The 9,472-nt window shown below is 45.8% G+C and overlaps 1 long non-coding RNA gene across 1 annotated transcript; it reads right to left on the reverse strand.

The window, feature by feature from the left end:
• Positions 1-279: 279 nt before the first annotated feature.
• Positions 280-6,785, reverse strand: LOC308485501. Its single transcript, XR_013990575.1, has 3 exons — positions 6,679-6,785; positions 943-1,041; positions 280-331 (listed from the first exon to the last, which is right to left on the reverse strand). It is a non-coding gene; the product is annotated as an uncharacterized lncRNA (long non-coding RNA).
• Positions 6,786-9,472: the final 2,687 nt, after the last annotated feature.

The following is a 9,472-nucleotide window of genomic DNA, read 5'->3' on the forward strand; positions in this document are numbered from 1 at the left end:
TAATAAAATGTTGTTATAATCACAGACCAATAACAACAGTAAACAAATTCCAGAATAAAAAAGCAGCAATGGAGAATAAAACACTAAACTATGGATCTAAAATTCAGTGCTTTCAAACTGTAAAAGCCTGGCAAAATAAAAATGGGTGGAGCTGCCAGGTGAGCCTCTCAGGGGAGGAGCACCCCCAAATTGGGGTGCCACCCCCTAAAAAGCCCCCTTTTTAATATTCATCCACCTCATCTCATTTGGTTGGGCACCTACAGAAGGGCATCTGAGGAAAATTTCATGTTCTGGGTAGGTATCTGTGGGAGGAAGTGATCCTTCAGGTAACCTGGTCACAGTTAGGTGATGACCAACACTTTGTCTTGGGCCCAGACTGAAAGGCAGGTGCCTCGTACCATTACTTGCTATCAGAATGGTGACTGATGCCTTCAGTGCTGGTCCTAGACATTTTGCTGCCTGAGGCAAAGGACAAGATGGTGCCCCATGTGCTTCCATGTTCAGAAGGTGACTGGACTGAGACCCAACTCAAACTTCAATATTGGCAGCAGGATACCACAATGAAGGGCACTGGCTAGTTTAGGGGGTGCAGGACACTCCCAGGTTTGCCCCTCAACAGAGGAGAACATCCAATGAGATGCTGTTGCTGCTGCTGCCTGAGGCTGCCTTCCCTCTGCCCAACAGTCAAACAGGTCCTGACTCGCTTTCTAAGAAACATAGTGAACTTCTGGTCTGTGGGTGACATGCGAACAATGAGAACTTGCCAGGAATGATGGAGATGGAATAAATTCTGAGATACACCTGCATAACCTAACTAAACTAGATCCTCCTTTGCAGAAGAGCGCCCTTACACATAAATGGTTCAGAAATAGTATAGAATAAAACACTTCTGAATTCTGCACGCCACGCCCTTTTCTGGAGAATGATCTATATACGGCTCACCTTAGGTCATACGAACGCAGTCCAAGAAGAAAATGTTGCGAGTGAAGTCTCTCGTTCGCCCTCACCTCGTTTCCCAAAGAAGCCAGGGTTTTGCCCTTTCTAAAATAAAGGAGAAAATCCGTGTGACAAGCACGCTCGGTCTGATTACATCTGACAGATTTAAAATGCACCCCTTTTACTCCCCAAGAGGCTTTGATCCTCTCACTTAACAGGACTTGTAGCTGTGGGAAATTACCTTGTCATACGCAACACAGTGTTGTGGGCTTGTATTGACAGTGTAAAGTGTCAGCAACTGATGCATGGAGCAACAGGGCTAAATAATTCATCGAGAAAGGAGAAGCTTCTCCAGCAACACACCCTCACCGGGCGTTCCACGAGATGACAAAGGGATCGAATGTTCCCAGCCTGCCGTATAACCCAAAGGCCGCTGGCGCTTATTAAAATGATTACCAGCATTGTGTGAGGACAGACCAAAGGCCACCATCGATTTCATCAGAGTGCAGCCTGAAAGTGTGGAGGAATCCAGCTGGCCGTGGTACCCATGGGCTTAACCCCCTTGAGGATTCCTGCCTTTCCATTTGAGCAGAGGCTGCATTTGAAAGAGGTGGGGGGAAAGGAAAGGTCGATCAGTCCTCTGAGCTTGCTCCACCTGAAGCACACGGGAGGCAGGAGGTGGCAAAAACAAAACAAGCATCCATTCTCCCGCACAAAGTGCTTTTTGGTCCATCGGTGGGAGGCCAAGAGGCTTCCATCAAAGCCATTTTGGAACAGATATTGGAGGGCAGGGGAAGGTGGCGCTTTCAGGAGACTAATAGGGGAATAAAGGCATAAAGGAAAGAAAGGTTATAGAGTGATAGAATTAAATAAGGTTATCTATGTATGTCACAACTGCAGCCTGTGTTTCTTTAGCCCAAAAATGGAAAACGAGCAAGGTCCCAACCAAAGAAGAATGGCAACTTAAACTGATGGAATATGCACAGCTTGCGGATCTAACTTATAGAATAAGAGAACAAGAAGAACATTTGTTTAAAGAAGATTGGAAAACATTTATTGAATATGTGTGGGGGAAATTGTGTGCACTTGAAAACATTGGCAGCATTAAGATAAATTCAACAGTGTAAATAAGTTTTGATGGAAGTAATAATGGAATACTGAATGGTTTAGTTTATGGAAAATATGTATGGCTTTCATAATTCAGAGACTGTCCCTGGAAAATCAGGACACTTGGAAGGCATGCCACCCTTTCTTGACTTCTGACCTGGCCCTTTATGGGTTAACAGGTGGTAGAAACAACAAAAAGAGACCTTCTGAATTTGACCAGGGGCTTACCAAGCCCAGCATCCTGTCCTCATATTGTCTTAATAATAATAATATTATAATAAATTTTATTTATACCCCGCCCTCCCCAGCCAGAGCCGGGCTCAGGGCAGCTAACACCAATAAAATCACAGTAAAAACATAATAGGGGGAAAGGGGAGGGGGGAAAAAACACCAATTTAAAATACAGGTTAAAATGCAATTTAAAATGCAGCCTCATTTTAATAGTAGCCCATAGATCAAAACCATAAGGGGAGGGAAACATACGGGTCAGACCGAGTCCAAACCAAAGGCCAGGCGGAACAGCTCCGTCTTGCAGGCCCTGTGGAAAGATGTCAAGTCCCGCAGGGCCGTAGTCTCTTGTGACAGAGCGTACCACCACATTGGGGCCAGTGCTGAAAAGGCCCTGGCCCTAGTTGAAACCAATCTAACCTCCTCGAGGTTCGGGACCTCCAAAGTGTTATTTGTGGACCTTAAGTTCCTCCACGGGGCATACCAGGAGAGGTGGTCCCCTAGGTACTTGGGTCCTAGGCCACATAGGGCTTTAAAACAAGCCCCCAAGTAGGACTTGAGCACAACAGCAATCTCCCTAGTTGTGGTCTGAAATGCAATGCCCCTCTGCCTTTTCATAATGGTTTCCCCAGCATATGCCAGCAGTCGCTATTGTCCTGACATTGAAACAACATTCTGCGTAGCAATACCACCCTAGCTTTGTGATGGGAGCATAACAGGTATGCCCTACCACCAGACTTCAGCGTGTATAAGCTTTGGAAATTAGTTTCTTGTGCTGTATATCCTTTCTTCTTTGTTTTTTTTTTATAAATATAAAAATAATAATAATCCATGGGTACCAAACAAACACATCAAAACCAAAGCTATTTGCATCTATCAACACTAATAAGAGTCACACCGCCGCTTTGGTAGCATCTTGACTCTCACCTGACCCGGAAGTTCAAAGGCTACATCAAGAAGCAATTAGCATATTTCCCACAGACGGGGCAGTCAAATGAGCAAAGAGCTAATAGCAGCCCCGACCAAAGCGTCTCGGCGGACTTCCTCCTCCGCTTCCGAATTGGATCTGTCAGCTCCTAAATTGCGTGCATTTTTGAGCCGTTAGCACAGTTTACTGCCCGAGAAAATATCGTATCAGCCACCATTATGGTGGCAAATTGCTTCCTAAATGGTAAGCTAAAGGCTAGGATTGTACTTCCCATCTTAATTAAGAAGACGGTCCTGGTAAATGGAAATAAGTTGGCCAATGTATATTTTTGTTACTGAAAGGGAAACTAGCACTAGAAGGAGATATCTGAAGGCCTACGTGTAGGATAATGAGGTGTTCTGCCCCTCCTCATTTAATCCCCATAACAACCCTGTGAGATAGGGTAGGTTAAGAGGGAGGGAGAGAGGGACAGAGAGAGAGAGAGAGAGAGAGAGAGAGAGAGAGAGAGAGACCCAAGGTCACCTAGTGAGTTTCATTTGGCTGAGTGGGGATTTGAACCCTGGTCTCCAAAGTCCTAGTTCAGCACTCTAACCACTACACCACACTGCCTTGCAATGCTGAAACTTATAGGAATTGATGGAAGGGCACCACAATGGGCCTGTGGCTTAATGGCAATTGAGACTTGCAAAATTGCATCAGCCTGAAAAAGAGCTAATACAGCCACGCCAATCATCTCCGTCGCAGGTTTAGTTCTTGGAAACTGAAGTGAGTAATGTGTAGCTCACCCTGAGCCCAGCAGTGGCCCATGCCAGCAAAATCCAGCTTCCTAACAACATTGGGTCACATTTTCCAAAGTCTACAACCTGATCCCACCCCCACAATATTTTGCTATAACAACTAATTACATATAAATGAATCCTTCTTAACTGATCCAACACTCAGTCTGCTTTTAATTACAAGGTTTTGACAGTGACAGATGGCACAGAGTATGACGAATTGACCCTGAAGGGTTAGATGGTTGTCACAAGAGTGATTTGGTTTCAACAGCCAAAAATAGGTTGAGGTTGCAACGTTCAAAGGTATAACATGGAGTTGACTTAATGTTGGCAAGGGCCTCTTGAATCCGTGCTGATATTAGTAGGCCCTGAAAATATACAAAGAGTCTATTGAAAACAGACCAGGGCTGAGTGAGATGAAGCTATTCACTGTTATTGAACATTTTCAGAACTGTCCCAAAATGCCTTCCCCTTTCAGCATTTTTGTCACTTGAAAAAAAAAGTTCACTTTTTCATTTAAGCTGACTTACTCATCCTTACTTGTCTTCACTTTCCATCACCATCATTCACCCTCAGCAATCTCACAGACAAATGATTTTACTGACCGATATCTGGCAATATGGACGTCACACAAGGGTGCCACCATAGTCACTAGATGTTCACTGATTTGGTGGGTTCGGAGGAGACTCTTGAGAGTCCCATGGACTGCAAGAAGATCAAACCTATCCATTCTTATGGAAATCACCCCTGAGTGCTCACTGGAAGGACAGATCCTGAAGCTGAGACTCCAATACTTTGGCCACCTCATGAGAAGAGAAGACTCCCTGGAAAAGATCCTGATGTTGGGAAAGATGGAGGGCACAAGGAGAAGGGGATGGCAGAGGACAAGATGGTTGGACAGTGTTCTTGAAGCTACCAGCATAAGTTTGACCAAACTGCGGGAGGCAGTGGAAGACAGGAGTGCCTGGCGTGCTCTGGTCCATGGGGTCACGAAGAGTCGGACACAACTAAACAACAACAACAATTTGGGAATGAGGGAGAATAACTGAATGATAGAGCTGGAGGGGGACACACTTGAATGCCATCTAGCCTGAGGAAGGAAATCCAGAGCTAGAGCATATTCAAGATGTGGTTGCCCAGTCTCTGCTTCAAGACCTCCCGCAGAGAAGAGCGAGGGCAACTGGTTCCATTGTCAAGCTGCTGTCAATGTTAAGACATTTCTCTTAATGCTTAATCAAAATCCACCCTCCTGCAACTTAAGTTCATTAGATCTCTCATCAACACTGAATGTCCTGGCAGGATTTCCAAGGCTAGTGAAGGAACTCTCCCTGCAGTGGGAAAACTGGGGAAGGCCAGAGATTAGAGTTCATAGAATCATAGAACTGTAAGTTTGGAAAGGAGCCCAAAAGCTCACCTAGTCTAATCCCCTGCAATGAAGGAATCACAGCTAAAAAAATCCCTGATGGAAGGCCATTCAACCTCTCTTTTAAAACGTCCAACGAAGGAGCACCCATCATCTTCTGAGGTGGTCCATTCTGCTAACAAACAGCTCTTGCCATCAGAAAGTTCTTCCTTAATGTTTAGCCAGAAACTCCTTTCTTGTACAGTGGTACCTCGGGTTACATACGATTCAGGTTACAGACGCTTCAGGTTACAGACTCCGCTAACCCAGAAATAGTACCTCGGGTTAAGAACTTTGCTTCAGGATGAGAACAGAAATCACGCAGCAGTGGCGCGGCGACTGTGGGAGTCCCCATTAGCTAAAGTGGTGCTTCAGGTTAAGAACAGTTTCAGGTTAAGAACGGACCTCCTGAACGAATTAAGTGCTTAACCCGAGGTACCACTGTCATTTGAATCCTACCCGCTTGGGGCAGCAGAAAACAAGCTTGCTCCATCTTCCCTGTGACAGCCCTTTGAATGTTTGAAGTTGGCTATCCTAGCACCTAGTAGAAGTTTTCAAGGTACATTTTGGTGTGAAAATGTACAAGGGACAGTGGTGTAGTGTGGGGGGTGCAGGGGGGGCCGGCCACACCGGGCGCAACATCTGGGGGGGCGCACTCGCACTCGCAGCTCTCTGCCCCTACTAAAATCAACGGGTTAGGGGGCGCAAATTACTTGCCTTGCCCCGGGTGCTGACAACCCACGCTACGCCACTGACAAGGGAGTTTGAAAGGAGGAGAAAAAGGGATTCAATAAGGTTGAATACAGTGGATGCTTGGGTTGCAAACGTGATACATGCAGGAGGCATGTTCACAACCCACAGGATTCACAACCCGCAGCACCACGTCTGATCACTCGCGGGCCACAATTCAGCGTTTCTGCGCATGCACAAAGTGTGATTTAGTGCTTCTGTGCATGTGCAAGCACCAAAACCCGGAAGTAGCCCGTTCTGGTACTTCCGGGTTCGGCGTGGTGCGTAACCTGAAAACGCGCAACCTGAAGCATCTGTAACCTGAGGTATGACTGTAAATTCCTCCAGGATGGTTTGATTCATCCCTGTCATTGCTGACTCTTGGAAGAGTCACAAGATCAGATTTCCTAGGAAAGCTAGACTTGGACAGTTAGGTTAAATGGGCATGGAGTTTACTTTACATAAATCATATAAAACACCTGGAAGAATGTCCTGTCAAATGTGGTGCAAACTTTCAGGTGCAAACCAGAAAGCAAAGAGCAGAAGCATGTAACTCACAGCTGAATTGTTACCTGTCTGGTTGCAGATGTCTTTCTTTTGTGAAAACAGGTGTATCTCTGCCCTTGAGACAGCCACTTGTCACTTCCGCTCTGGCCAAGTTCGTCCATCAACTCATCTGCGACCTGCCCTGACAGGAGACAAAAGGGCAACAGCATCAGATGGCAAAATTTGGGGTAATGCCAACCTGATGGAGAGTGTATTAGGTGCTGAGAACAATGGCAACTCTCAGCAAAGGCTTGAAAAGCAATCAGAATCCATTCACACAATACTGCTTCTTGTTTATCATGGTGCAATGGTCTGTGGACAGGATTCCACCCCCACCCCCCGCCATATGCCCATTTACCATTTAAGACAGTGGTGGTCAAACTTGGCCCTCCAGCTGTTTGGGGACTACAGTTCCCATAATCCCTGACCACTGGTCCTGTTAACTAGGGGTGATGGGAGTTGTAGTCCCAAAACAGCTGGAGGGCCATGTTTGGCCATCACTGATTTAAGAGAAGTACAAACCTCTCTGAGAGAGATTCCACCCAAACTGTGAAATCATGAGAATGCAATTATGGTGTAGGGTATATTTCAATCAGAAGGGCAATTTGGAGGAAGGCATTTGGGCTTCCAGTATTTATGCATTGCCTCAAGTGTGGCTTTGCTACTTCTGCTGGTAAATAGGGAAAGCAAACCACTGCTGCTAGAATGGCTATAGGGCAATAAACTTTAAGTACCCAGTATCTTCTTTCCCTAATCCTCTGCTGCCCACCAAGGCTAGGGAACCCTTTTTGTTCCAAGGGCCAGATTTTATACTGGCCAGCTTCCGAGGGCCAAGTGGGTGGGATCAAAGGCCAAGTGGGAGGGGTCAAACAATGCCGCTACAGTGGTACCTCGGGTTACAGATGCTTCAGGTTACAGACGCTTCAGGTTACAGACTCCGCTAACCCAGAAATAGTACCTCGGGTTAAGAACTTTGCTTCAGGATGAGAACAGAAATCACGCAGCAGTGGCGCGGCGACTGTGGGAGTCCCCATTAGCTAAAGTGGTGCTTCAGGTTAAGAACAGTTTCAGGTTAAGAACGGGCCTCCAGAATGAATTAAATTCTTAACCCGAGGTACCACTGTATAAGGAAAGTGGAATACATTTGAAAAATAACAGCCATCAAGCCAATCACCTCCATAAAGTTTAAATAACATACACCACACCCCTAAAAATTTTACATGCATGCACACACAACAATGTGTGTGTGCTTGTGTGTGTGTGCGCGGAGGGGTTCTTGTCTCACCTCAAGTTGAAACAAATTCCAAATGTTTCAACATTACACACAGCCCACAAGCTATCCACTTGCGTAGCATGCACACATACAAAACCCTCCCCAGTACTTACAAAAGTAGCATGTCAGGAAGAATAGTTCTTGTCTAGCTTTCTCCCTGACAGGCTACTTTTCTATATTAAGGGCAGGGGGTGATTTTTTCAAATGGAGGGGCATTTACACATTAACTCCCACCAGTTTACTGAAGTGATACAAACAGGTTTCTTACATGAATGAAAGGACTAGGCCTCAGTTATTCGGCAGACCCCATTTCCCCCTCCTAGTTCTTTCCCTCAACCTTCTCTGCCTGAGCATCTCCCCATTTTCATTTGATGTGCTATCATTCCTCTCTCTGGAACCCCATTACAACAGCAATGAAATGTAAGGCTCTCTAATTAAGAGAAAACAATTGGGGACGGAGTAATGCAAAGGGGAACTTTTTGGACACCTTTTATGTCTTTAAATGTTCCTATTGGAGCATTCAAAGGTATTTAGCTAGAATTCATTTAGAACTGAAGCTGAGGAATGTCTCTAACAACTCCGGAGGGGACAATGGAAGAGGTTTCGACTTTTAAGTTGCAATTGTTGGTTCTTATAATTGGACTGTGTGCGATTCATTATCACTGTGTGTGTGTGTGTGTGTGTGTGTGTGTGTTTAGAAGCAGCGGAGAGAACTGTTTAGATACTTCCTGCAGGGGACGAAATAGCATTTGCTATTCAGAGCAATTGGGGGGGGGGGGGGACAAAGCTTGGGAATAATTTTTCCAAATTAACTCTACAAACCAAGCTTCCTTTGGGTCTTGTTCTGGGTTCCTTGACTGCCGGAGAGAGAAAAAAAGAAGGATCCCTTTTATGCAAGTGCTTAATAGACAAATAGCTTGGCAGGGATCAGATTCATCTTGCTGGATGGAGTGCTTACATGCAGAAAGCAGAACTCATCATAAGCAACTACAGTAGCTCAGCCTTCCCCCCCCCCCCACGTCTTTTTTTAATTTTTACTGCCCATATAAGTTGCACCAGCAGCAGCAACTGTATCAGCAGCCTGGCCCCTATTTTGCATCTCCACTGAGCCTCTTGGCTAAGGTTGCTAACTTCAGATTTAGAATCAATCAGAGAATCATAGAATGGTAGCATGCTAAGGGATCCCAAGGCTCATCCAGTCCAGCCCGCTGCAATGCAGGAATCTCAACTAAAGCATCCATGACAAATGGCTGCCCAACCTCTGCTCAAAAACCTCCAAGGAAGGAGAGTCCATCACCTCTCGTGGGAGTCTGTTCCACGGTTGAACATCTCTTATTATAGAAAGTTCTTCCTGATGTTGTGTCAGAATCTCCTTTCTCGTAACGTGAAGCCATTGGTACGGGTCCTGCCTGCCAGAGCAGAAGAAAACAAGCTTGCTCCATCTTCCATGTGGCAGCCCTCAAGACATTTGAAGATGGGTGGCGCTGCGGGTTAAACCACTGAGCCTAGGACTTGCCAATCAGAAGGTCGGCGGTTCGAATCCCCGC

This window comes from Podarcis pityusensis, assembly GCF_964106645.2.
Source record: "Podarcis pityusensis genome assembly, chromosome: 9".
In the NCBI taxonomy this organism is placed as follows: Eukaryota; Metazoa; Chordata; class Lepidosauria; order Squamata; family Lacertidae; genus Podarcis; species Podarcis pityusensis.